This window comes from Desmodus rotundus, chromosome 10 (assembly GCF_022682495.2).
Source record: "Desmodus rotundus isolate HL8 chromosome 10, HLdesRot8A.1, whole genome shotgun sequence".
Classification (NCBI taxonomy): Eukaryota; Metazoa; Chordata; class Mammalia; order Chiroptera; family Phyllostomidae; genus Desmodus; species Desmodus rotundus.
Genome location: NC_071396.1, coordinates 58,237,712 through 58,265,433, shown reverse-complemented (window position 1 = coordinate 58,265,433; position 27,722 = coordinate 58,237,712). Strand labels below are relative to the sequence as shown.

General features: G+C 40.7%; 1 protein-coding gene across 5 annotated transcripts in view; it reads left to right on the top strand.

Annotated features, from left to right (window-relative positions):
• KBTBD12 (kelch repeat and BTB domain containing 12) overlaps positions 1-27,722 on the top strand; it is a 174,455-nt gene that overhangs the window by 85,201 nt on the left and 61,532 nt on the right. For 3 of the 5 annotated variants that reach the window (XM_045187927.3, XM_045187926.3, XM_024580527.4), the window contains one exon: positions 1,185-3,144. The exons of 1 other annotated variant lie outside the window; for it this stretch is intronic. The gene's annotated coding sequence lies outside the window, so the exon portion shown is untranslated. Of the gene's footprint in view, positions 1-283; positions 296-1,184; positions 3,145-27,722 lie in introns of those variants that run through there. One more of the 5 variants, XM_045187925.2, reaches the window with a different exon arrangement.

The following is a 27,722-nucleotide window of genomic DNA, read 5'->3' as shown; positions in this document are numbered from 1 at the left end:
TTGAATGTGTAGTAGCCCATGTGCAAAGCAGCAAGGACTGGCCACTGCAAGGGGGATGTGTGGAGCCCACCCTCAGGGTCCTCCACTTGCTTAGGGTGGAGAAGACACAACCAGGCAGAATGTAGTGATGGCACAGGAGGAGTACAGGGTGAATGCCACACTGCTGCGGACTTAAGAAAAGCATTGCCAAGAAGCAGGCCTTCTATTAGGGCCTCAGAAGATGAAAGGAAAGCAGACCCATGTGTGCAATTGACACTGAGATCATGGAAATAGCTGAATGAAGGCCAGAGGTGGACCAGTTGGCCTGGGCCAATGCCTTTGGTATAAAAGCTAGAAAAGTAGGTTGTAGCTAAATGACCGACATTTGGAAGACCAAGGACTTTGGACCTAGTCTCTGAGCATGGGCATGGTCTCAGAATTGTAGTGTAAAGGAAGACTTTGTGCTCTGTTCAGGCTTGTCATAAAGACTGTCTATTCTCATGCAGAATACTCTTCTGCTGCAACAATATTATTTAAAACAGTGCTAGCAGTGGACTACAAGTTCATAACATCCCTGCCACTCAAGCCCAACCAGAGTGAGCAGAGAGATTCTGCCCTGGGCTGGGGCTGTGTCAGCAAAGGAGATGCAGGGTTCTGTAAAATGGTCCTCTCTTGGGTTGGTACAGAGGGTCCTGGGTTGGACTTACACAAGCTGCCCTTGACTAGCTCTGAGACACACATGGCCTTTTACAGGCTGTTCCTGGATGAACACAACTGAGCTACACCACTCAACCCAGACACAGACCAGGCTCTGTAGTAAATAAGAGAGGAAGCATGACCCTTTGGTGGCCAGCTGCCCTCTTAGATCCAGCCTTTGCAATATCTTTCTCAAGGTTGAAGAGGAAGGATGGAAACTCCTTCAGCCCACAGTTAAGCATAACAGCCACTCCCAAAATATATTTTAGGGATTACACCTGGGAACCCTGGCCAGGTGGCTCAGTTTATTGGAGCATTGTCCCATATACCAAAAGGTTATGTGTTCAATTCTCAGTTGGGGCATATACCTAGGTTGCATGTTCAATCACCCATTGGGGTATGTATGTGAGCAACTGGTCAATGTTTCTAATATCAATGCCTCTCTCTCTCTCTCTCTTTCTCTCTCTCTCTCTCTCTCTCTCTCTCTCTTTCTCTCTCTCTGAATGAAGGCCAGAGGTGGAGCATATAGAGCTAATAGCCAAAGTTTTATAAGAGTCCTCCATTGCAATATTAAAGTGAAAAAAGGATTGAAAGAAAACTGCCATTTTGACAGTTTTGTTTTGTTCTTCTATATGCCCTGACTCTCTCCGCCCCCCTTTCCCTCCCTCCCTCCCTCTCATCAATAAATATAACCTTAGGTGAGGATAAAAAAACACCTGGGAAATCCATCTGTTTTACTTACCATCTATACTTCTGGAAGCACAGTGGATTCAAAGAATGCATTTTGATAGATGATGTTCAACAATTTCTCAAGAGTTTAACCCTACACAAGTCTCTGTTTTAAGCAGGAGTGGTTAGTAAATTCCCTAGAATTTTACCAGAAGGAGACATTCCTAAATTAAGACAGCTTTTCCTTGGTATATAGTTGTGTGACTATGGTGACTACTACTCCATGTCCCCAGGTTCTAGCTGCTAACCCAGGCTGGAGAGACATGTCCATGGAAACAAGCCAGTTGTAAACCTACTCCTGCCACCATGAAGGGGGGCCCAGCTAGACCCAAGGTAATTTGTCCCCTAGTAGGCTAGACATGGTAGGAGCCATGTCTCTTTGCAGTTGTACCAAACTGCCCACTGCAATTCCTGGCACATATGGGTCTTTGAGTGGCCAGTACAGGGTAGCATTTCTTAATCTGAGGTCCTGGCTTCTGAGCATGCCAGGAATCTCAGTTAAAATAAGTTAACTCTTCTCCCTGGTGAAAGGTCTAATCTGTGGGTTCTTGTTCTTGCTGCAAAGGCAGAATAGTTCCTCTCAGCAGATGTATTAGCTGGTGGTGTCCATGTTGAGGAGAGCCACCACAGGTGTCTGCTTGACTGACCTCCTCTTAACGGAACCCCTGCACCTGCTCCACCTATTTGAACATAAAAGATGTCACATTTCCCTGGATTAGAGAGGCGTTGCCAACATGTCAGGACACTTTTCTGGATGCATTGGATTTCAGATGTTGGCTTTAGTCCCAGGTCTGCTACTTAGCTGTGTGATCTTGGGCAAAATAACCTTTCTAAAGCCTTATTTTCCTGATATACAGAATGGGAAGAAAAATCCTTTATAAGTTTCATATGAGGGTTGAATGAGAAAATGGTAGCAAAGTGCCTGTAAGGCACTAAAACAGTAAATATTTATTAGCTGCTATTATTATTATTATTATTTATTACACTCAGCATTTCCCAAAGCATAGTCCCCAGAATAACCCAGTGCTTGAGTGCAATCTCTTGAAATTCTAGGGAGAAATATACATATAGTTTGAGATCGTTCTTTTTTCAATAAACTTTTTCCTTTTAATATTTTTTTTACTTATGGTTGAAGAAAGAGAGAGAGATTTGTTGTTACATTTATTTATGCATTCATTGGTTTGTTCTTCTATATGCCTGACTGGCAATCGAACCCACAACCTTGGCATATTGGGACAATGTTCTAACCAACTGAACTACCTGGCCAGGACTGAGGTAGCTCTTAATTTTCCAGACCCAGCCTCTTGGCTCCTCCAGTTGGTGTGTTCAAACAAGCAACAGTTTGCTTTAGTGTTTGTTTTTTTTTTTTAAGCCCTTGTGCTTCTGGCCTGACTTTCATACTTGTAATTCAAAACTAGACACTTCTGCCCTCCTGTTGTTAGATAGTGTTGAAATGGCAGTTTTCTTTCAATCCTTTTTTCACTTTAACATTGCAATGGAGGACTCTTATAAAACTTTGGCTATTAGCTCTCTTTGTGAAGCAGGATTCTTTGACACTGAGCAATGGAACATAAAAGAAAAGTGATTTGGATGCTGGGGCTGATAGAGGAATACAGCTGTCAAATATACCCAGGTTCAGTTTGTTTTCTTCAAGAAAGCATTGTTGTTCTCACTAGTTGATTATAATGAGCAAATGCTTTGAATTTGAACTTATAAAATAAAATTTTACTAATAAAAGATCACCTTCATCTTGTTTTTCATATTGCAATTCGATGTCAATTTCATTTGAAGAAGGGGCTCCTATGCCCAGAAAGTGCTGAGTGCCACCAGTGGGGCGGAGTGGGGCATGACCAGCCAGAAGATTATCAGGAGGAAGGCTCAGAGGTCAGAATGTATCAGGCAGGTGAGGGACAGGAGGTGGTCCCATTTGCAGAGTGGTTGAAGAACAGGAGGATACAGGAAAAGGAGATGAGGCCAAACATCATGCCCCATCAACATGGCTTAAGGCAAGGAAGCCCTTTAAGAACACCTTTCCACAGCCCTGTGTAGATCACTAGAGTGACAGCAGGCACAGGTAGATGAGCAGGAGGCCTTATAGGAACCCAAGTCACAAAAGCTGACAACCCAGTAACAGAGGGAACAATGAGAGTCCAATGCAGCCAGAAATGGAGGGTGTCAACAGTTTGCTTGCCAATTCAGAGCCAGGGAGATGCCAGGAGTTTAACCACAAAGGAATAGCCACTCAATCAAAACCAAAGACCAGAAAATTTTTCAAGGGGTCCCCTTCATCTTAAAGTGTTTCTTAAAGACAGCCACTGTCCAGGTGGATCCAGCTGTTCTTCCTGAGCCTGGTATCACCAAGAGAGAAGAGGTATCAGGGTGTAGAGTCAAGTCACCCCATTTATTTGCCAACTCTAGCAGACCCAGCTGAGTGTTCCCCATAGAAATCCCCCTATTCTTGTATACAGCAACCAGACCCTGACCTGGTTGCTGTTAAATTCTGCTTTGTTAAATTCTGCTTTGTTAAATTCTGCTTTGTTAAATTCTTCTTTGAATGAACCAGTTATCACAATACCATTTCCTTCTCCATGGTTAGTTTAACACAGCCATGTGGTACAATCCTGGCCAAGGAGACATAGAGGAATATCTACAGAGGGACTTTGGGGAAAGTTTTCTCTTTTGAAAAGCTGTAGAGAAAGAGATGAGCTCTTCCGCTGCTGAGTATTTTCAAGTCTGCATGTCCCCTGGAACTGCAGTAACTGTCTTGAAGTGATGAGGAGATTGCTGAGGTTGACCCACAGAAGGAAAAGACCCAGGTCCTGGACCCATGGGTTCCATGGATTGGGATACACTACTGAATGGATCAACCCTGGGACTTCTTGCTAGATGCTAATTGTTGCAACAAATGTCCCTTCTTATTCAGGATCTCTTGAGTTACTTGCAGCCCAAGACTTCCTAATTGATGCTCTAGACCTCCTCCACCAAAGCCACTTTCTCTTGGGATGAAATTGTAGCTCTGCTACAGGAGAGGACTCAAATGTTCCTGGACCTTGGAATGTCTAGTGAGAGGTGATTTAGTTCATTTCAGTGAGGGAAGTTCTACATGCCTGGCAAGTGACTATGGTTTACAATCCCAAGTTACTCCTTAACTGTTTCTCGTGTATTTTTCTCTCCAAACTTCAACATTTTTGTTTACTACAAACTCCGCATGCCAACTGCTTTTGTAAATAATGTTTTATTGGCACACAATCACACTCGTCACTTATGGATTGTCTGTGATGCTTTCACACAGTAACAGCATAGCTGAGGGGCAAAAGAGTCCTCTAACCCACAAAGTCTAGAATATTTATTATTCAGCCCTTCACAGGAAACATTTGCCAACTTCTGGTATAGTCCATCAAATTTTCTTGAAGAAAAATACTGAGCAAAGGGAATATATAAATTACAAAGAAATGTATTTGCATATTCTTTTTTTACATATATAACATGACTCTAATCCATTCTTTTATTCAACAATATATCTAAAACAGCAATGTAGTATTGCATCATATATGTAGCACACTTTCTTAAACAAATCACCAAGAGATGGACATTTTTGTTGGTTACTCCAGCATTATTCAAAGGGGAAGGATTTGACTTCCCACTCTATTGATCTGGGCTCTGGCACCAGGGTGGTGATTGTTTATAATATAGGCTTTGCCTTGCACTGAAAGTCTCTGTGGGAGCTTGGGAACATCAGATACAGATGCAGAAGCCTGCCTACTTGTGGTGGACATGGCCCCAAGCTACTTAGAGGCATTTGGGCTTATTGAGAGACATTATGGATAACAGCCAAGTTAGGAAACAGACCCGTCTCATGCAAAGGCTTGCCCAGCCTGAGCAGAGGACCTCTGTGAGGTAGCAGTCAGCTGTCATTGAGAGGACAACTGGACAATGCAGGCACAGTCTCTGCATCCTGTGAGAGGTCATGCCCATCCTGCACCATTGAGAAACTCAAACTGGCATGGGGCAAAGGAAAAATACATGGGTCAGGAAGAAGAGCTGAATCGTCAGGTTCCAGCCAAAGACAAGGCTCTTCACCAGCAAGGACACTTCCTTCAGATCAGAGTCATGACTTAAGGCCCAGAAGCCCTGCTGAAACTTGTTTCTCTACCTTCCCAATACTGTGAATTTTTAGAGCAATATTATCAAAGGGAAGTGTGCCAGTATTGGATCTTCTTCATCTAAGGGGTCATGCCATGAGAGGGTGGACCAGGGAGAGGGCAGAGGTGGAAAGTGTCCCCTGTGGCACAGATATGAAAGCCCCTGGCTCCAGACAAAACCCACTCTATCCCACCTTTCTCTATCTCTACTCAACACATATGGCTGCTCAGCCCTGAACTGGGCACTACCAGGATATCTAGAATAAAGCAAGAAAATACCTTGCCATTCCTCAAAGAGAAGACACACTCAAAGAAAATCACAAAGCATCAGTTAGTCAACATTTTTTGAGCACTTTTTCTGAGCCAGGCACTGTTAGGGAAGAGAGATGCAATGCAAGGCCAAGCTCTCAATGAGTTCACATTCTGGAGGAGAGAAGAGATGTGCAAATACAGTGCATGATATCTTCTGAGAGGTTAGAATCTAAATCCACATCAGGCAAATATGCAGTATAATTATTCCTACATCATTTCCTATTGCTGCTGAAAAAAATCATTACACATTTACTGGCTTAAATTGCAACATCAATTTATTATATTATACTTCTATAACTCAGAAATCTAAAATGGATCTCTGTGAGCTAAAATTGGAGTGTCTTCAGGGCTATAGTCCTTTTGAGGCTCTGGGGAAGAATCCATGTCCTTGCCTTCTTCAGCCTTGGGGGGCTGCTGGCACTTCTCAGTTTGTGGATTCTTCCTCCATCTCCAAAGCCAACAATCACATTGCCCTGCCTTGCTCCTATTGTCACACCTCCTTTTCTGACTCCATCTCCCACTTTTAACAAGCCTGTGATTACACTGAGCCCACCCAAATATTCAGGATATTTTTCCCATCTTATGGTAGGCTGATTAGCAACCTAATTCCCCTATACCATTAAATTTTAAATCATTGTCCCTTGGTATCTATGGTGACTGGTTCCAGGACCTCACCCATTTCAAAGTCTGCCTATGCTTAAGCCTCTTATATAAAATGGTATAGTATCTGCCTATAACCTATGGACCCCTCTCATTTACTTTGAAATCATCTTCAGATTATTTATAATATCTAATATAATGTAAATACGATGTAAATAGCTTTTATACTGTACTGCTTAGGGCATGACAAGATAAATATCTGTACCTGTTCAGTATAGACACAACCATCATATTACATATCAGTAACATAGTACTGATGTAGTAACAACTACATAGAACATATCAGTAACAACAAAACTTTTTTTCCTGAATATTGATCTGCAGTTGGTTGAATCCATGAATGCAGAACCTATAAATATAGAAGACCAACTGGGTTGGGATATACATTTTGGGGAAACCATTATTCTGCCTACCACATCATCCAATGCCTAAGACTACCCATGAAGTTCATCTGTACACAGCCTGTGCAGGACTTCATGTGGACATCAACGTTTGGGCACTATCATAGAAAACAATGGCAAGTGTAAATGTAGGATCATAATCAGTGACAGCTGCAGTTTGAGAGACCTCTGTGACATCCCTGAGGGGAAGAGTGAGGAGGAAAGGCTCCTAGCTGTGGGATTACTTCCATCCTCCTTTAACATGAAGACTTTCACACATTTCATAGGAGTCAAAGAAGTGTAGTAACAGCTAAACACAGATTATCACATAAGTTAAATGGTTCTCTGGTACAAACAAAATGACCCAAACAGGTGAAGGTTACAGAAGGGACACCATGGCTTTAAATAGTACTGGGAGGGAGACTCCTCTCACAAGCAGGTGACCAGTGGCTTGGGTTTGTTAGATAGACAAGAGTGAGGGCACTCCAGGTGCAGGGGCAGCCTGTGCAAAGGCCCCACCATGGGAAAGACCTGGTTGTGCAGGTATGGACAGAAACTTTGTACAGGCAGTACAAGAGCAGGTGGCTGGAATGGCAGACTGAGTCAGGTGGAATTGGCCCTGGGTATGAACTCCCGGAAGCCAGCATGGAATTTTATGAAAATCACATTGGTGGCTACACCTCAGCATGAACAGGAACAGGCAACCTGATAGGAAGCTGTTGGCGGAGCCCAGCTAAGTATGGTGGAGGCCAACTAAATATGTCAGAGGAATAAACAGATTGAATTATACTCTAGGCCAGTGTTGGAGTGGAGTGGATGGGACTTAGGACTCCAACTCCCTGCTGCCTCACTGTGTGGACTGGACAGGTTGTTTTACTGTTGAATCTACATTTGTTCACCTGCACCATCTCCCTGCAGTAGGAAAATGAGGTGAGATCATCCACTGGAGCTCCTGCACAGCATCAGGCACAAAGAAGTGCTCAGAAGCATTACATGCTGTGGCTATTAGGCAGAAGGTGAGAGGAATCATTATGGGCCCAGCCTTCTGTCTGATAGCTTCCCACTGTATCCTGAGAGCTTCTGTCCCCACACCCCAGATGATGAAGGTGAGCTCCCTGAGGTCCCATAGCTGTCCCTTTGTTTCCCAGGGTCACTACATTAGAAATTTCTTTCTTCTGAAAGATAGGGGGTGAGGACCAGACTGAAATTTATTTCTCACTTTGTAAAAGCAAAACTATAGGGGGAAAAAACAGAAATCTCTTATTAATAAGCAAAAGTGGAGGGAGAAGATGGCAGCCAAGTAGGTGGAAGCTGAGTCCACTTGCTCTTGCCACCAACTCAGATTCTTGGCTGATCTTCCAACAAGTATCCTGAACAATCAATGGAGTTATAGCTTATATGAACTTTGGAAGCAAAGGAATACAGAAGACACTTCACAATGTCCAGTAAGGAGATTTTATAGTATGAAGGAAAAATAACCCATGCATGGGGCCTGCAACCTCAGAAAGTCTAGTCAGAAATCACAGATTTGTGGTTCCCTCCCTTCGCAGGGCAGAGAACCCCCAGACCTGGACCAGGGGTGACTTGGGGGGATATACAAAGTCAGGGAGATCAAGGCTACACACACACAGTGGGCAGCATATCTATAGCTGCAGCACCAAATACCAACTGGGAGAGTGCCAGAGAGGGAGAGACTCTATCTGCACCTGGGTCAGACAGCTAGTTCATCAGAAGCTACACATTATTGGAAATAAGCTAGAACAGACCAAGAAAGGTAGCACAGAGGCAAGGGAACACACCCACAGTTTTCCCAGAAGACTCAACAGTGCCACATAGGAGAGACCCAGTCATCCCACCTTCCCAATTGCAATGAAAGCCCCATCTAGAGGCAGGTGAAAGTTATACATGCAGTGCTGCCAGAATAAGGAGGACCCATACCAGGACTTTGAGCTAATAAAAAGCCAGAGGTGGTTGGCCTGTGTAGCTCAGTGCATTGAGCATGGGTCTGTGAAACAAAGGGTCACCAGTTCGATACTCAGTCAGGACACATGCCTGTGTAGCAGGCCAGGTCCCCAATAGGGAATGCATGAGAGGCAACCACACATTGATTTTTCTCTCTGTCTCTTTCTACCTCCCTTTCTTTCTCTCTATAAAATCTTAAAAAAAAAAAAATGGCCAGAGGTGGATCTGGAAGGATAAGACAGAAGGCAAACACCACAAACACCAAAGTCTGCAGAGACAAATTCCACCTCATTTTTCTTCAGAATTTGTGTTATTTTTTTCTCTCACAGAGCCTTTTAACATTTCTTCTTTTTCTTCAATTGTATTCCAACTAATTCACTATTTTTGTCTTTTATTTTTTATTCTTTTTATTTATAGTTTTATATTTTTATTTTATTTTTATTTCAAATCTTGCATTGTACCCTTCCCTTGTCTTTCTCCATTTTTTCTTCTTCCTGCCCTTGCTTATTTTCATTTTAAATTTTATTTTTCCCCTTTTTATGCCTTGTTCCTATTCCTTACTGTATTTCTCCTCCCTCTACCTTCTCAAAATCATATTTCTTTCCTTAGTCAGCTCATATTCTTTTTCCCTTTTTTTATAGTATTCTTATTTTCTTCCTGTTTTTAAAACCATTGCTTGTTTGGCATGGATATTGTGCTTATGGCTGTTTTTCTTCAACTTTATTCCTCTTCACTATTTTTTATTTCAAACCTCATAGGTTACTCTCCCCCTGTCTTACCATATTTTGCCTTCCTCCTGCCCTTGCTTATTTCAGTTTGAAATTTTTTTTCCCCTCTCTTAGCCTGGATTCTATTCTTTAGTCTTATTATTGCTTTTCCCTCTATCCACTCAAAATCATTTTTCTTTACTGTAGACATCTCATATTCTCTTTTCTCTTTCTTATAATATTCTTATTCTCTTTCCACCTTTATCAATATTTACTCACCGGTCATTGTTATTAACCCTGTTGTAGTTTTTCAGTTTTGTTCCTATTGGTTTACTTTTTTATATATATATACCTCACATTATACCCTTCCCTTTTCTTACTCTATTTTGCCATCACCTTTCTCTGTTTTACTTACATTTTACATTTCATTTCTCCCTTTCTTTGCCTTGTTTCTATTTCCAACTCTTATTATTTCTCCTTCTTCTCTCCCAAAAGCATTTTACTCTCTTTTAGTCATCTCATATTCTTTTTCCTATCTTATAATATTCTTCTCTCTTTCCAACTTATTAATCTTTCCTCAGTTGCTGTTGATATTGCTGATGTGGGAGGGGGCATTTTTTTCTCGCATGGGTTGGGTTTTCTGGATAGTTCTGCTTTGTTCTGCCAGCACGTGCACAACAGCATACAAGACATTGTGAGGGTTGTGATTCTCAGTTAGCTGGACAGAGGGGAGAACCCATCATCAAATGAGCCACCAATAATCAAAGCCCAAATACAACAAGAGAGCCCACATAAACTAAATAAAGGGCATCACTAGAGCATTAAGGTAGGAGATCAAAGAGACTGTGTCACTGAATCTCACAGAACTCCTACCACATAAGGCTAGCCCACAAAGACAGGCAATCAAAGCAGAGCAATCTGAGATGCAGAAACAAACGAAAAGAGCCACCTAAAATGGGGACACAAATAAATAACCCCAATGGAAAGGAAAGGAGGAATCCCAGACGCAGATCCCAGCCCACAGGATCCGGTGTTGTGGTTGCAATATACAAATACACACGGACTACAGAAATCCTGTGGAGGAAAAGGGACGGCACAGCCACTCTCTCAAGAGGAGAGTGCCCCAACCCTTGCCTTGACAGGCTTTTATTGTTTTTCTAGGCCCCTTACATCACAGATGGTCCTCATTTATTATGCATAGGTTTGTTTTGGGTGGTTATCTTTTGCAGACAAAGGAGATGATGTCACTAAATACATCAAAGAAGGATATTTGCAATGTAAAGGGAAAAATGGTCGAAGCCAGGTTATGCTCCATACCTGGGAGGTCTAGCCCAGATTTTAGGAAGATAAAGATACTCAGTAAACATTAGCTTCCTCAGGGTGAGGGAGTTTTAGCAAGAGCAAGTCTCATAGCAGTCTAGGTACAATGCAGGCCTCATTTCCCACTGGAGAACCTATCCATGGACATGGGTCCTGCCTGCCAACCTCGCTCCCCAGTGGCTTTTCTGAGTGGGGGGCTGAGCCACATTTTCCCATGCTTGGAACAGTTCCCCACAAATCCCCAGAAAAAGAGATAAATTAATTTGAGGCAAGCAATCTATCAGACACAGAGTTCAAAATAATGGTTATAAGGATGTCCAAGGAACTCAGCGAGAACTACAAGGGACTTTATGGGACATACAAGAAACTTAGTGACATCTTTGTGGAGAACCAAGAGGGCGGCATAGGTAGACACACTGCGCCTCCTCACACAACCAGAACTGACAGAAAATCGAATGGCAAGGAAGTCCAACACGAAGGAGATAAAAAAGAAACATACATCCAGACTGGTAGGAGGGGTAGAGATGGGCACCGGGCCGGAGAGGACTTGCATGGCTATGGCGGGACCGAGACTGGCGGAGTGTGGGACGAACAGGGCAGGCAGTCTGACCACTAGCAGGCCCTGCGGCTCCACATTTGCACACAGATAAACCGAGAGGGATGGACTCAGAGTGGCAGAGAACGGGGCAGGCAGAGCAGCGGGTAGCACCCTGCAGCCCCACACTCGCGCACAGATAAACCGGATGAACAGTGGGGAGCGAAGCAGTCCGCGTGACCCAGGGCTCCAGCTCGGAGAAATAAAGCCTCAAACATCTGACTGAAAATGCCCATGGGGATTGGGGCGGTAGCAGGAGAGACTCCCAGCCTCACAGGAGAGGTCATCGGAGAGACCCACAAGGGCCTAGGGTGTGCACAAGCCCACCCACTCAGGAGCCAGCACCAAAGGGGTCCAATTTGATTGTGGGTATTGGAGGGGGTGATGAAATCCGGTGGAGAGTGGAGTGGGCGCCATTGCTCCCTATCGGCCCCTCCCCCACGTACAGCCTCACAGCGCAGCAACCAGCGTTACCCCACCCCACCCTGGGAATGCCTAAGGCTCTGCCCCTTTAAGTAAAAGAGGCACCAAGACAAAAAAAAAAAAAAAGGCCCAAATGACAGAACAACTCAAAGCTCCAGAAAAAATACAACTAAGTGAGGAAGAGATAGCCAACCTATCAGATGCACAGTTCAAAACACTGGCTATTAAGATGCTCCCAGAATTGGTAGAATTTGTTCGAAAACTACATGAGAAAATGAAGCCTATGCTAAGAGAAACAAAGGAAAATGTACAGGGAACCAATAGTGATGCGAAGGAAACTGGGACTCAAATCAATGGTGTGGACCAGAAGGAAAAAAGAAACATCCAACCAGAAAAGAATGAAGAAACAGGAATTTGGAAAAATGAGGAGAGGCTTAGAAACCTCCAGGACAGCTTGAAACGTTCCAACATCCGAATTATAGGGGTGCCAGAAGGAGAAGAGGAAGAACAAAAAATTGAAAACTTATTTGAACAAATAATGAAGGAGAACTTCCCTAATCTGGCAAAGGAAATAGACTTCCAGGAAGTCCAGGAAGCTCAGAGAGTCCCAAAGAAGCTGGACCCAAGGAGGAACACACCAAGGCACATCATAAATACATTAGCCAAGATGAAACAGAAGGAGAGAAACTTAGAAGCAGCAAGAGAAAAGGAGACAGTTACCTACAAAGGACTTCCCATAAGACTGTCATCTGATCTCTCCAAAGAGACCTTACAGGCAAGAAGGGGCTGGAAAGAAGTATTCCAAGTCATGAGAGGCAAGGGCCTAAATCCAAGATTACTGTATCCAGCAAAGCTATCATTTAGAATGGAAGGGCAGATAAAGTGCTTCTCAGATAAGGTCAAGTTAAGGAGTTCATCACCACCAAGCTATTATTATATGAAATGTTAAAGGGGCTTATCTAAGAAAAAGAAGATAAAAAATATGAACAGTAAAAATGACAGCAAACTCACAGTTATTAACGACCACACCTAAAACAAAAAGAAAAGAAAGCTAAGCAAACAACTAGAACAGAAACAGAACCACAGAAATGGAGATCACATTGAGGGTTATCAGTAGGTGATTGGGAGGGGGAGAAAGGGGGGAAAGTACAGAGAACAAATAGCATAGATGATAGGTCGAAAATAGACGGGGGAAGGTAAGAATAGTGTAGAAATGTAGAAGCCAAAGAACTTATAAGTATGACCCATGGACATGAACTATAGGGGGGGAATGTGGGAGGGAAGGGGTGGGTAGGATGGAGTTGAGTGAAGGGGCAGAAATGGGACAACTGTAATAGCATAATCAATAAATGTATCAAAAAAAAAAAGAATCTTTCCAGGCACGAAAGGGCTCAAAAGAAGTATTCAAAGTCATGAAAGGCAAGGACCTATATCCAAGATTACTCTATCCAGCAAAGCTATCATTTAGAATGGAAGGGCAGATAAAGTGCTTCCCAGATAAGGTCAAGTTAAAGGAGTTCATCATCACCAAGCCCCTATTATATGAAATGTTAAAGGGACTTATCTAAGAAAAAGAAGATGATCAAAGATATGGTCACTAAAATGACAGCAAACTCATAACTATCAACAACTGAACCTAAAAAAACAAAAACAAAAACAAACTAAGCAAACAACTAGAAGACGAACAGAATCACAGAAATGGAGATCACATGGAGGGTTATCAACAGGGAGGGAGAGGGGGGGAAATGGGGAAGAAGGTACAGGGAATAAGAAGCATAAATGGTAGGTACAAAGTAGACAGGAGGAGGTTAAGAATAGTATAGGAAATGGAGAAGCCAACGAATTTATATGAATGATCCATGGACATGAACTAAGTGGGGAGGGAATTGCTGGTGGGAGGGGTGGTGCAAGGTGAAGGGAATAAAGGGAGAAAAAAATGGGACAACTGTAATAGCATAATCAATAAAATATATTTAAAAGATAAAAAAAAGAAACTTAGTGAGAACTTCAACAGCATGAAAAGGACATATTCACTATGTTAATAACCTGAATCAGTGAGCTGGAAGATAAGGTAGGAATAACACCCAATTAAAGCAACAAAATGAAAAAAGACCCAAAAACAATGAGGATAATTTAAGGGAGCTTCAGGGCAACATGACACATGCCAACATTTGCATCATAGGACTATCAGAACGAGAAGAAAAGGAGCCATGGATAGAAAACCTGTTTGAAAAAATAATGACAAAAAGCTTCCCTAATTTGGTGATGGAAAAAGTCATGCAAGTTCAGGAAGCACAGAGAATCCCAAAGATGAACCCAAAGAGGCACACACCAAGATAAATCATAAGTAAAATGGCAAAATTTAAAGACAAAGGGAGAATATTTAAGGCAGCAAGAGGGAAACAGCTAGCAACATACAAGGGACCTCTGATAAGGCTACCAACTGTTTTCTCAACAGAAACATTACAAGCCAGAAGGGACTGACACAAAATATTCCAAGTAACGAAAAGCAAGGAACTGCAACCAAGACTACTCTATCCAGCAAGGCTCTCATGGAAGGCAAAATAAAGAGCCTCCCAGCCAAAATAAAGCTAAAAGAGTACATCTCCACCAAGCAAGCACTGCAAGAGGTGCTAAAAGGAACTGCTTTAAGAATAAGAAAGAGAGGGGGGAGGAACACAGGTACAATGGGAAAAAGTGGTAATGAACAATTATTTATCAATAATAACCTTAAATATAAATGGCTTAAATGCTACAATCAAAAGGCATAGGGTAGCTGAGTGGATAAGAAAACATGATCCTTATATGCTGTCTACAAGAGACCTACCTCAGAACAAAAGATATATACAGGCTGAAATTGAAGGGATGGAAAAAAAATGTCCCAACCAAATGGACATGAAAAAATGCTGAAGTATCAACACTTATGTCAGAGAAAATAGACTTCAAAACAAAGGCCATAACAAGAGACAAAGAAGATCTACTTAGGGAGTAGTCAAAAAGAGGATATAACCCTTGGAAACATATATGTACCCATTATAGGAGCACCTAAACATGGGGATAATCTTGAAGGACTTTAAGAAGGACATTGTCAGCAATACAGTCATTGTAGGGGATTTTAACACCCACAGTCAACAACAGATAGATCTTTGAAACAAAAAATCAACAATGATATTGTGAAAATGAATGACACTCTAGATCAAATAGACTTAATTGATATTTACATAACATTTCACCACAAAGAGGCAAAGTATACATTCTATTCAAACACACATGGATCATTTTCAAAGATTAGCAGCATGGTAGGATGCAAAACAAGCCTTAACAAACTCAGAAAAATTGAAATCACATCAAGCATCGCAGATCACAATGCCTTGAAACTAAAAATCAACCAAAGGAAAAAACTCAAAAACATAAGAATACATGGAGACTGAATAACATTTGATTAAATAATGAATGTGTTGACAATGAGGTCAAAAAAGAAATCAGCCCTGGCTGGTGTGACTCCGTGGATTGAGCGCAGGCTGTGAACCAAAGGAACACTGGTTCAATTTCCAGACAGAGCACATGCCTGGGTTGTGGACCAGGTCCCTGGTGGGGGCCGTGTGAGAGGCAACCACACACTGATGTTTCTCTCCCTCTCTTTCTCCCTCCCTTCCCCTCTCTCTAAAAATAAATAAATAAAACCTTAAAAAAAAAAGAAATCAAATAGTATATGGAAACAAACAAAAATCAACACACAGCAACCCAAAACCTATGAAACACGATTAAGGCAGTTCTGAGAGAGAAGTTCATAACAATGCAGGCCTACATAAGATAGGAAAAAAGCTCAAATAAACAACATAACCCTACATCTAAAAGAACTAGAGGAACAACAACAAACAAAGCCCAGAATAAGTAGAAAAAAAGGAAATAAACAAGATCAGAGCAGAATTAAATAACATAGAGACTACAAAAAAATCCAAAGAATCAATGAATCCAGAAGTTTCTTTGAATCCAGGTTCTTTGAAAAGATAAATGAAACTGACAAGTCTTTAAGCAGACTCATCAATAAGAAAAGAGAGAAGACCCAAATAAATAAAATCAGAAATTAAAGAGGAGAGATTGCAACTGATACCACAGAAATACAAAGGATTGTCAGAAATTACTATGAACAACTATATGCCAAGGAATAAGACAACTAGGCAAAATGGTAAAATTTCTGGAAACATACAATCTCCCAAAATTGATTGAAGAAGTAGAAGGCCTAAACAGACTAATAACCTGCAAGATTGTAGCAGTAATCAAAAAAAAAAAAAAAAACTGGCACAGAAAACCCCTGAACTAGATGGCTTCACAGGAGAATTTTACCAAACATTCAAAGAACTAACACTTATCTTTCTGAAACTATTCCAAAATATCACAAAGAGAAAAAAAAACCAAACTCTTTGATTAGTCAAGTATTATCCTAATCCAAAACCAGGTAAAGACACAAGAAAGAAAGAAAACTACAGGACAATATCTATGATAAACATAGATGCTAAAATCCTCAACAAAATATTGGCAATCCAGATCCAGTGATACATTAAAAAGATCATATACCAAAATCAAGTGGTATTCATCCCAGGGATGCAAGGATAACACAGCATTCATAAATCAATAAATGCAATACATCCCATAAACAAAATTAAAGACAAAAATCACATGATCAGATCAAAAGATGCTGAAACAGCATTTGATAAAATCCAGCACCCATTTATGATTAAAAAAAAAAACAAAACAGTCAATGTCCACATCATATGGGTACCAGAAGGAGAAGAGAGCTATCAAGGGGGGGAAAAAAAAAAAAAACTGTTTGAAGAAATAATGTCAGAAAACTTCCCTAACCTGGTGAAGGAAAAAGTCACACAAGTTCAGTAAGCACAGAGAGGCCAAGTCAAGATGAACCCAAGGAGACCCACACTAAGACACATCATAATTAAAAAGCCAAAGGGTAAAGACGATGAGCGAAAGTTAAAAGACAGCAAGAGAGAGACAGTTGGTTACCTGCAAGGGAGTTCCCATAATGCTGTCAGCTGATGTCTCAACAGAAACACATCAAGCCCAAAGGAATTGGCATAATGTATTTAAAGTGATGAAAAATAGAAGGCTGTTGGACCCAGATGGTTCTTTAAAGCACTCAAGGACAAGATGTCCAGTGATGTCTCTGCTGTATCACTACCCTGGGCCAATGAAATCATGCTCCTTGAATAAGAAACAGCTCAGTCAATGGAGGGCATCTGCAATGATTCACCACAGCATCCTGTTCTTCCTTGACCTATGATTTCACTTGAGTGAATGAATTTCTGATAAGATTATTTATTCCAGAGAGAAAACCAGAGACAGATCCAGAAAGCAATCAGAAGGCAACCACTAACAGCTGAGACAAATTTCACCTGGCTCTTCATCAGAACTTCATACAAGACAAGGCAGGAGTTGTGACTACAAGTAAGCTCACTGGAAGGGAGAACCCACCAAAGAAATCACCAACAAGTAAAGCCTAAGAACAACAACAGACCCACACAAATGAAAGAAAGGGCAACCCTAGATCATCTACACAAGGATATAAAAGATACAGCACCACTGAGTCAAACAGAATTCCTACTCCCGAAAGCCACTCCACAAAAATGGCTTGCAAAGCAGAGCATCCTGACATTAAAAAACAGTTCCCTAAAATGGTGAAACAAAGAAAACCTCCCAATCGAAAGGAATGGAAGAATCCCCAATAAAATAGCTAAATGAAATGGAGACAAGCAAACAATCAGACAAAGAATTCAAAAGAATGGTTATAAGGATGCTCAAGGAACTCAGTGACAACCACAAGAGAGTGAGTGGGAACTAAAACAGCATGAAAAAGGAAATAGAAACTATAAACAAGAAACAGGAAGAAATGAAGAATACAATATCTTAAATAAAAATATACCAGAAGGAATTACAAGCAGGCTGGATGAAACAAAGGACTGAATTAGTGGAAGACAAGGTATACAGAAATACCCAGGCAGAGCAGCAACACAAAAAAAGATTTAAAAAATATGAGGATAATTTAAGGGAACTATAGGACAACATGAAACACAACAACATTTGAATCATAGGAATACCAGAAAGAGAAGAAAAGGAGCAAGGGATAGAAACCCTGTTTGAAAAAATAATGACAGCAAACTTCCTTAGCTTGGAGAGGGGAAAAGCCTTGCAAGTTCAGGAAGCACAGAGGGTCCCAATCAAGATGAACCAAAGACACCACTCCAAGACACATCATAATTAAAATGACAAATTTTAAAGACAAAGAGAGAATCTTAAAGGCAGGATGGGAGAAATAGGAAGTATCACACAAGAGAGACACAATAAGGCTGACTTCCCAACAGAAACAAGACAAATCAGAAGGGAATGGCAAGAAATATTCCAAGTAATAAAAAGCAAAGGCCTGCAACCAAGACTACTCTACCTAGCACGGCTCTCTTTTAAAATGGAAGGTGAAATAAGGAGTTTCCCAGACAAAAGAAGGCTAAAAGAATATACCACCACCTTTTCTCCCCATCTCAAAGGCACACAACTGTAATTGAATAACAATAAAAAATTAAAAAAAAAAGAATATACCACCACCAAACCAGCATTGCAAGATATGCTAAAGGCACTGCTTTAAGAAGATGGAGAAACAAAGTGAGAAAGAGAGAGTAAAACAGGTAAGAAGGAAGTAAAATGGCAATGAGTAAGTACCTAACTATAATAACCTTAAATGTTAATGGATTAAATGCTCCAATCAAAACACAGAGAATAGATGAATGGATGAGAAAACATAACCCACACATATGCTGTCTACAAGAGACCCACCTCAGAACAAAAGATCTACACAGACTGAAAGTGAAGGGTTGGAAAAAATATTCCAAGCAAATGGACTGAGAAAGAAGAGCTTCAGTAGCAATACTTCTATCAGACAAAATAGACTTCAAAACAAAGCCCATAAAAAGAGACACAGAAGGACACTTCATAATACTCAAGTAAAGAATCCATCAAGAAGACATAAATATTATAAACATACATGCACCCAACAAAGGAGCATCCAAATACATTTAAAAATCTTGGTAGACTTCAAGAAAGATGTAGGTGGTAACACAATTATAGTAGGGGATTTTAACACCTCAGGTCAAAAATGGAAAGATCTTACAAACAAAGTATCAACAAGGATATTGTATCACTGAATGACACACTAGGTCAAATGGACTTAACTGATATATATATATAGGACCTTTCATCCCAAAGAAGCAAAGTACACATTCTTTTCAAATGCACATAGAACATTTTCAAGGATAGACCACATAATAGGTCACAAACTAAGCATCAACAAATTCAAGAAAATTGAAATCATATCAAGCATTTTTTTGGTCCACAGGGGCCTGACTAGAAAACAACATCAAGGAAAAAACTCAAAAACATTCAAGTTAATGGAGACTGAATAGCATGTTATTAAACAATGAATGGGTTAATAATGAGATCAAGGAAGAAATAAAAAAGGTTCTGGAAACAAATTCAAATGAACACACAACAGTCCAAAAAATATGGGACACGGGGAAGGCAGTTCTGAGAGAAAAGTGCATAGCAATACAGGCCTACCCAAAAGAGACAGAAAAATTTTAAATAAACAACCTAACCCTACATCTACAGGAACAAGAGGAAAACAACAAACAAAGCACAAAGTGAGTGGAAGGAAGGAAATAACCAGGATCAGAGCAGAATTAAATGACATAGAGAACAATTCAAAGGATCAATAAATCCAGGAGCTGGTTTTTTGAAAAGATAAACAAAATTGAAAAGCCTTTAACCAGACTCATCAAGAACAAAGGAGAGAGGACACAATTAAATAAAATCAGAAATGAAAGAGGAGAAGTTACAACTGATACCACAGAAATACAAAGAATTGTAAGAAATTATTATGAAGAACTACATGCCAAGAAATTTGAAGACCTGGGTGAAATGGATACATTTATAGAAACATACAATATTCCAACACTGAATCAAGAAGAAGCATATGAAAGGATGCTCAGCATCACTAGCCATCAGAGAGATGCAAATTAAAACCACAATGAGATACCACTTCACATTGGTAAGACTGGCCATCATAAACAAATCAACAAGCAACAAGTGCTGGAGAGGTTGTGCAGAAAAGGGAATCCTAATACACTGTTGGTGGGAGTGCAGACTGTGCAGACACTGTGGGAAACAGTATGGAATTTCCTCAAAAACCTAAAAATGGAACTGCTTTTTCACCCAGCAATACCACTGCTGGGTTATACCCTAAGCATCCTGAAATACCAATTCAAAACAACCTATGTACCCCAACGTTCACAGCAGCATAATTCACAATAGCCAAGTGTTGCAGCCTAAGTGCCCATCAGTAAATGAGTGGATCAAAAAACTATGGTACATTTACACTTTGGAATTCTATGCAGCAGAGAGAAAGAAGGAGCTCCTACCCTTCATGACAACAAAGAGAGCATATGGAACTGGAAAGCATTATGCTAAGTGAAATAAGCCAGGCAGTGAAAGACAAATACCATATGATCTCACCTATAGGTGGAACCTAATCAACAAAACAAACAAGCAATCAAAATAGAACCAGAGACATCAAAATAAAGAACAAAATGACAGTGACCAGAGAGGAGGAGGGAAAGGGATAATGGGGAAAATAGGAGAAGGTCCATCAAGGAACATGTATAAAGGACACATGGACAAAGCCAAAGAGGGTAGGTTTGAGGGTGGGAGGTAGGGATGGTTGGGTTGGAGGCCATGGTGAGGTGAAAATGGAGACAACTGTACTTCAACAATGATAAAAAAAAGAATGGAAGCCCTCAAGAAAACATAAATTATGTATTTACCATATCATAATACTCAATAAATATGTTTGAATGAAAAAAGAAGGAGCAGCAGCAGAAAGCCTGAATAGATCAATAACAACTAGTGAAATTGAATCACTAATCAAAAAACTCCCAGCACACAAAAGCCCTGGCCTGGACAATTTCACAGCTAAATTTCATGAAACATTTTAAAGAACTAACTCCTGTCACTCTCAAACTATTCCAAAAAATTCAAAAACAGGGAAGATTCCCAAACACTTTTTATGAGGCTAGTATCATCATCCTAATTCCAAAACTAGGTAAAGATATAACAAAGAAAGAACACTACAGGCCTGTATCTCTGATGAATATAGATGTAAAAACCTCCACAAAATATTGGCAATCCAGATCCAGCAATACATTAAAAAGAGTCATACACCATGATCCATTGGGATTCATCACAGGGATGTAAGGATGGTACAATATTGACAAATCAATAAACTTAACACACCATATAAAAAAAATGAAGGACAAAAATCACATGATCATATCAATGGATGCTGAAAAAGCATTTGGTAAAGTCTGGTATACATTTATGATAAAAACACTCAGCAAAATGTGAATAGAGGGGACATACTTCAACATAATAAACACCATATACCAGAAATCTAAGCCAACATTATACTCAATGGGCTAAAATTAATAGCCTTCCCTTAAGATCAGGCACAAGACAAGGGTGGCTGTTTTCACTACTCTTATTTAACATAGTACTGGAAGTTCTAGCCACAGCAATCAGATGAGAAAAAGAAATAAAAGGCATCCAAATTGGAAAGGAGGAAGTAAAACTGGCATTATTCACAGGTGACATGATAATGGACATAGAAAGCCCTATGGTCTCCACCAAATAACTACTTAACCTAATAATTGAGTTTGGCACCAAAAAAAGCAGGATACTATGTCAATATGCAGAAATCAATGGCATTTTTGTACACAAATAATGAAATATCAGAAAGAGGAATTAGGGGGGGAAATCCCATTTACTGTAGCAATAAGAAAAATAAGGAATATAGGATTAAATCTAACCAAAGTGGTAAAAGACCTGGACTTGGAAAACCAAAGAACACTGAAGAAAGAAATTAAGGATGATACAAATTAGTGGAAGCTTATACCATGCTCATGGATAGAGAAAACTAACATAATTAAAATATCCATACTACAAAAAGCAATCTATATATTCAACACAATTCCTAGTAAAATACCAATGGCATATTCACAGATCTAGAATATATCAAAAATTTATATATAAGAAACCAAAAAAGACCCCAAATTGGCTCAGCAATCTTGAGAAAAAAGAACAAAGTAGGAGGGATCATAATACCTGATATCAAAGTATATCACAAGGCCACTGTAATCAAAACAGCCTTGTACTGGCATAAGAACAGACACATAGATCAATGGACAGGAATACAGAGCCCAGAAATAAAACCATTTCTCTATGGTCAATTAATATTTGACAAAGGGGGCATGAGTATACAATGGAGTAAAAATAACCTCTTCAATAATTGGTGTTTGGAGAACTGAGCAGCTACATGCAAAAAAAAAAAAAAAATGAAACTAGACCTCCAACTTACACCATACACCAGAATAAACTCAAATATAAATTCTGACACCATAACAGTCCTAGAGGAGAACATACGCAGGAAAATTTCATATATCCCTCATAGCAATATTTTTGCAGTGTATCTCCTAGGGCATAGGAAATAAAATAAAAAATAAAGAAATGGGACTACAACCAATTAAAAAGCTTCTGCACTTCTAAAGAAAACATCAGCAAAATGGAAAGGGAACCAACCATATGGGAAAACATATTTGCCAATGATACCTCAGACGAGGGTTTAATCTCCGAAATATATAAAGTACTCGGATGATTCAACACTAGGAAGATAAAAAATCCAATTAAAAAATGGGCAAAGGACCTGAACAGACACTTCTCCAAGGAGGACATACAAACAACCCATAGATATATGAAAAAATGCTCAACATCACTGGCCATCAGAGATATGCAAATTAAAATCACAATAAGCTATCACCTCACACTGGTCACAATGTCCCTCATTAATACATCTACAAATAAGTCGTGCTGGCAAGTATGCAGATAAAAGGGAACCCTAGCACACTGTTGGTGGGAATGCAGACTGGTGTTGCCACTGTGGAAAACAGTATGGAGACACCTCAGAAAATAAAAATGGAACTGCCTTTTGACTCAGCAATTCCACTGCTAAGAATATACCCTCAGAATCTCAAAACACCATATGAAAAGAACTTATGCACCCCATATGTTCATAGCAACATTATTTAGAATAGCCAAGTGCTGGAAATAGGCTAAGTGCCCATCAGTAGATGAGTGGATCAAAAAACTGTGGTATATTTACACAACGGAATACTACGCAGCAGAAAGAAGGAACTCTTACCTTTTGGGAAATCATGGATGGAATCAGAAAATATGATGCTAGGTGAAAAGAGACAGTGAAAGATAAGTACAATATGATCTCACCTATAAGAGGAATCCAATGAACAAAATAAACACCAAACAAAATAGAACCACAGCCATGGACAGGGAACAGACTGACAGTGAACACAGGGGAAGAGGGAGGTGGATAATGTTTGAAAGAAGGGGCAGTGACTAGTCAAAGAACATGTATGACTGATCCACGGACATGGATGAGAGTGTTGGAATTGCCTGTGGGAGTGGAGGTGGGGGCCTGGGGTGGGTGGAGAATGGCAAAGGGGAAAATATTGGGACACCTGTAATACAATAACAATTAAAAAATAATAATCCAAGCCATACCTATCACTTTTTTCCTTTTAGTCTTCAATAATTTTTTTATTTATTTTTTAATATATTTATTGATTTTGCTATTACAGTTGTCCCATTCCCCCCCCTCACTCCACTCCATCCTGCCCAGCCCCTCCCTCCCACATTCCCCCCCTATAGTTCATGTCCAGGGGTCATACTTAGAAGTTCTTTGACTTCTACATTTCCTACACTATTCTTACCCTCCCCCTGTCTATTTTCCACCTATCATCTATGCTACTTATTCTCTGTACCTTTTCCCGCCTCTCCCCCTCCCACTCCCCTGTTGACAACCCTCCATGTGATGTCCATCTCTATGGTTCTGTTCCTGTTCTAGTTGTTTGCCTAGTTTGCTCTTGTTTTTGTTTTAGGTGTGGGTGTTAATAACTGTGAGTTTCCTGTCATTTTTACTGTTCCTATTTTTTATCTTCTTTTTCTTAGGTAACTCCCTTTAACATTTCATATCATAAGGGCTTGGTGATAAAGAACTCCTTTAACTTGACCTTATCTGAGAAGCACTTTATCTGCCCTTCCATTCTAAATGATAGCTTTGCTGGATACAGTAATCTTGGATGTAGGTCCTTGGCTTTCATGACTTGGAATATTTCTTTCCAGCCCCTTCTTGCCTGTAAGGTGTCTTTTGAGAAATCAGTTGACAGTCTTATGGGAACTCCTTTGTAGGTAACTGTCTCCTTTTCTCTTGCTGCTTCTAAGATGCTCTCCTTCTGCTTAATCTTGGGTAATGTAATTATGATGTGCCTTGGTGTGTTCCTCCTTGGGTCCAGCTTCTTTGGGACTCTCTGAGCTTCCGGGACTTCCTGGAAGTCTATTTCCTTTGCCAGATTAGGGAAGTTCTCCTTCATTATTTGTTCAAATAAGTTTTCAATTTTTTGTTCTTCCTCTTCTCCTCTGGCAGCCCTATAATTCGGATGTTGGAACGTTTAAAGATGTCCTGGAGGTTCCTAAGCCTGTCCTCATTTTTCCGAATTCTTGTTTCTTCATTCTTTTCTGGTTGGATGTTTCTTTCTTCCTTCTGGTCCACACCATTGATTTGAGTCCCAGTTTCCTTCGCATCACTATTGGTTCCCTGTACATTTTCCTTTGTTTCTCTTAGCATAGGCTTCATTTTCTCATGTAGTTTTCGAACAAATTCTACCAATTCTGGGAGCATCTTAATAGCCAGTGTTTTGAACTGTGCATCTGATAGGTTGGCTATCTCTTCCTCACTTAGTTGTATTTTTTCTGGAGCTTTGAGTTGTTCTGTCATTTGGGCCTTTTTTTTTTTTTTTTTTGGTCTTGGCGCTTCTGTTACTTTAAGTGGCGGAACCTTAGGTGTTCACAGGTTCAGGGTAAGGCTGATTGCTGCGCTGTGACGCTGTATGTGGGGGAGGAACCTAGAGGGAGCAATGGCGCCCGCTTCACTCTCCTCCGGATTTCAATGTTTCACTCCGATACCCACAATCAAACTGGGCCCCTCTGGTGCTGGTTCCCCAGTGGGTGGGCTTGTGCACACTCTAGGCCCCTGTGGGTCTCTCCAACGACCTCTCCTGTGAGGCTGGGAGTCTCTCCTGCTGCTGCCCAAACCCCTTCGGGCACTTTCAATCAGAGGTTTGAGGCTTTATTTCCCCGCGCTGGAGCCCTGGGTTACAGGGTCTGCTTCGCTCCCTGCCGTTCGTTCCAGTTTATTTGTGCTCGAGTGTGGGGTTGTGGGGTGCTACCCCCTACTCTGCCTGCCCCGTTCTCCACCACTCTGAGTCCGGCCCTCTCGGTTTATCTGCGTGAATGTGGGGCCACAGGGTCTGCTAGTGGTCAGACTGCCTGCCCCGTGCGTCCCACACTCCGCCAGTCTTGGTCCCGCCACGGCAACATGAGTCCTCTCTGTCCCGGCTGTCCATCTCCGCCCCTCGTACTGCTCTGGATGAATGTTTACTTTTTATCTTCTTGGTGTCGGACTTCCTTGTTGTTCGGTTTTCTGTCAGTTCTGGTTGTTCGAGGAGGCACAGTGTGTCTACCTACGCCGCCATCTTGGTTTGGTCTTCAATAATTTTTAAGGATACAAAGGAGTCATTCATCTTCAAAGATGAGTAGAAACTTTTTCTTCCCAATTGCTTATTTTATGCTTCTTGATAAAATCCAGTATTTCTTAAAATAAGCTTCCAAATACCTCATGGAATCATTCTCAGGCATTGCCTGCGGCACCCTGTTTGTTGTTCTTCTCAATCTCCCATAGCTATCATTTAAAATTATCTAGTAGCCACATTAAAAAAATGAAAGTAAATGGGTAGTGGGTGAAAATAATTTAATCTGTTTTATCTAGCTCAATATGTCCAAAATATTTTCATTTCAACACATAACCAGTATAAAGTTATTAATGGGATATTTTACATTTTCTTTTTCATAGTAAGTTCCCAAAATCAGCATATATGTTGTACTTATCACATTTATGTCACATTTCAAGTGCTTGATATATTTACTCATTCCTCTAAAACAGCTATTTTCATTGTCCGCACCCACTAAACAATACAACAGTGACATGAGCACACATCTCCTCTAAGACTAGTGTAAGCACTAATTTTCTGGTGCACCTAGGGGAAGGATGTCTTGCTCATACTCAAGTAGCCTGTGTTTGCCAGCTCCTCTGCTGTATGGCCGTGCCCACACCATCTCCAGCAGGCACTAAGGTGTCACTGACTCCCCACCCCTCTAACCTTCGGCATTACCCACCATTCTAATATTTGTCAGTAGGATGATTGTAAAATGATGCTTCCTTGTTATTTTTTATTTTCATTTCTCTAATATCTCATCAATTTCAGCTGAGCTACATTTAAAAGAATGTTTCCAACCTAAATGAGAATCAAAAACAGATTAGCTAAATAAATTACATTGTACCACTTAATGAACTAGTATAGAACTGTTTAAAAAAAGAAAAGAATGAAGTCCATGTGCAAAAGCCAACTAAGAGAAATCATTAAGTGGGGAAATCAAGGTGCATAACAACAAACAGGGAGGTACCCTGACCCAGGAGTAAAGAGACAACTGTGTGTGTGCAGAACGTCCCAGGCTGCTAGAGTTACCATGCTGCAGGAGTTGGATTATAGGGCATTTTGCACTTACTACGCCTATGCCTGAGTGGTTTCCATTCATTATGTGCACAGCTTTTAAATCAGAATAAAGAAATTAAGACACAGCACATATACTCTCCAATTACTAGTCCTCCATTAAAAAAAAAAAAGTGTCCCAAAAACAGGCCCACCCTAGTACCACCTCCTGCCCAATCTTATACTCTCCCCTCATTTCCATAAACTGGCACACACAGAGGGGCCTGAGGACTCCTAGTAGCCATTCTCCCTGTCTGAGGCTGGGATTGCAGCCCAGCGGGGAGCCCTCCTCTGAAGCAGAGGCAAATCAGGCAGGTCTGAGTGAGCAGGGCCTTTGGGTTACCAGTTCCCATCCCAGATCCCGAGACCATAGCTATGTAGCCTTGGGCACTTCTCCTCCTCTCTCCCAGCCTTGGAGTCCTTAGCTGGACAGTGACTAATAATTCCTACTTCACTTGCAAGGATATTAGAAAATTGAATGAGAGAATTGAACGTGAACCTCCCCTTGGGGAATAGCATTCCCCAACATCCCAGAGTGAACCTGAGGGATCTGCATTACCATTATCTTCCCCTCTACTGAGAAGAGACAACCTCTGTAGTATGTCAAGTGAAAAAGGCAAGACAGAAAATTAAGTACATACAAGGTTCCATTTGTGGAATGTGGACAAGGTCATCAAACCCCCCTCAACACACACACTATGTGCATACATATATACTCATACATATGTGTGTATGTCCATGAATATATGTGTGTAAGAGTATATGAGTGACTATATGTGTAAATATATAGATGTATATATATAGGTGTGTGTGAATATAGATGTATGTATATATGAATGTGTGTATGTGTATATAGATAAATTCCTATGTATTTGAATGTGTATAAGTGTGTGTATGTGTTTGTATATGTGTGTATGTACACTGTAATGTGTGTTTATACAAATCTATTTTTAAAAATGGAGAATTCTGAGAACCAAGATGGCGGCGTAGGTAGACACACTGCGCCTCCTCGCACAACCAGA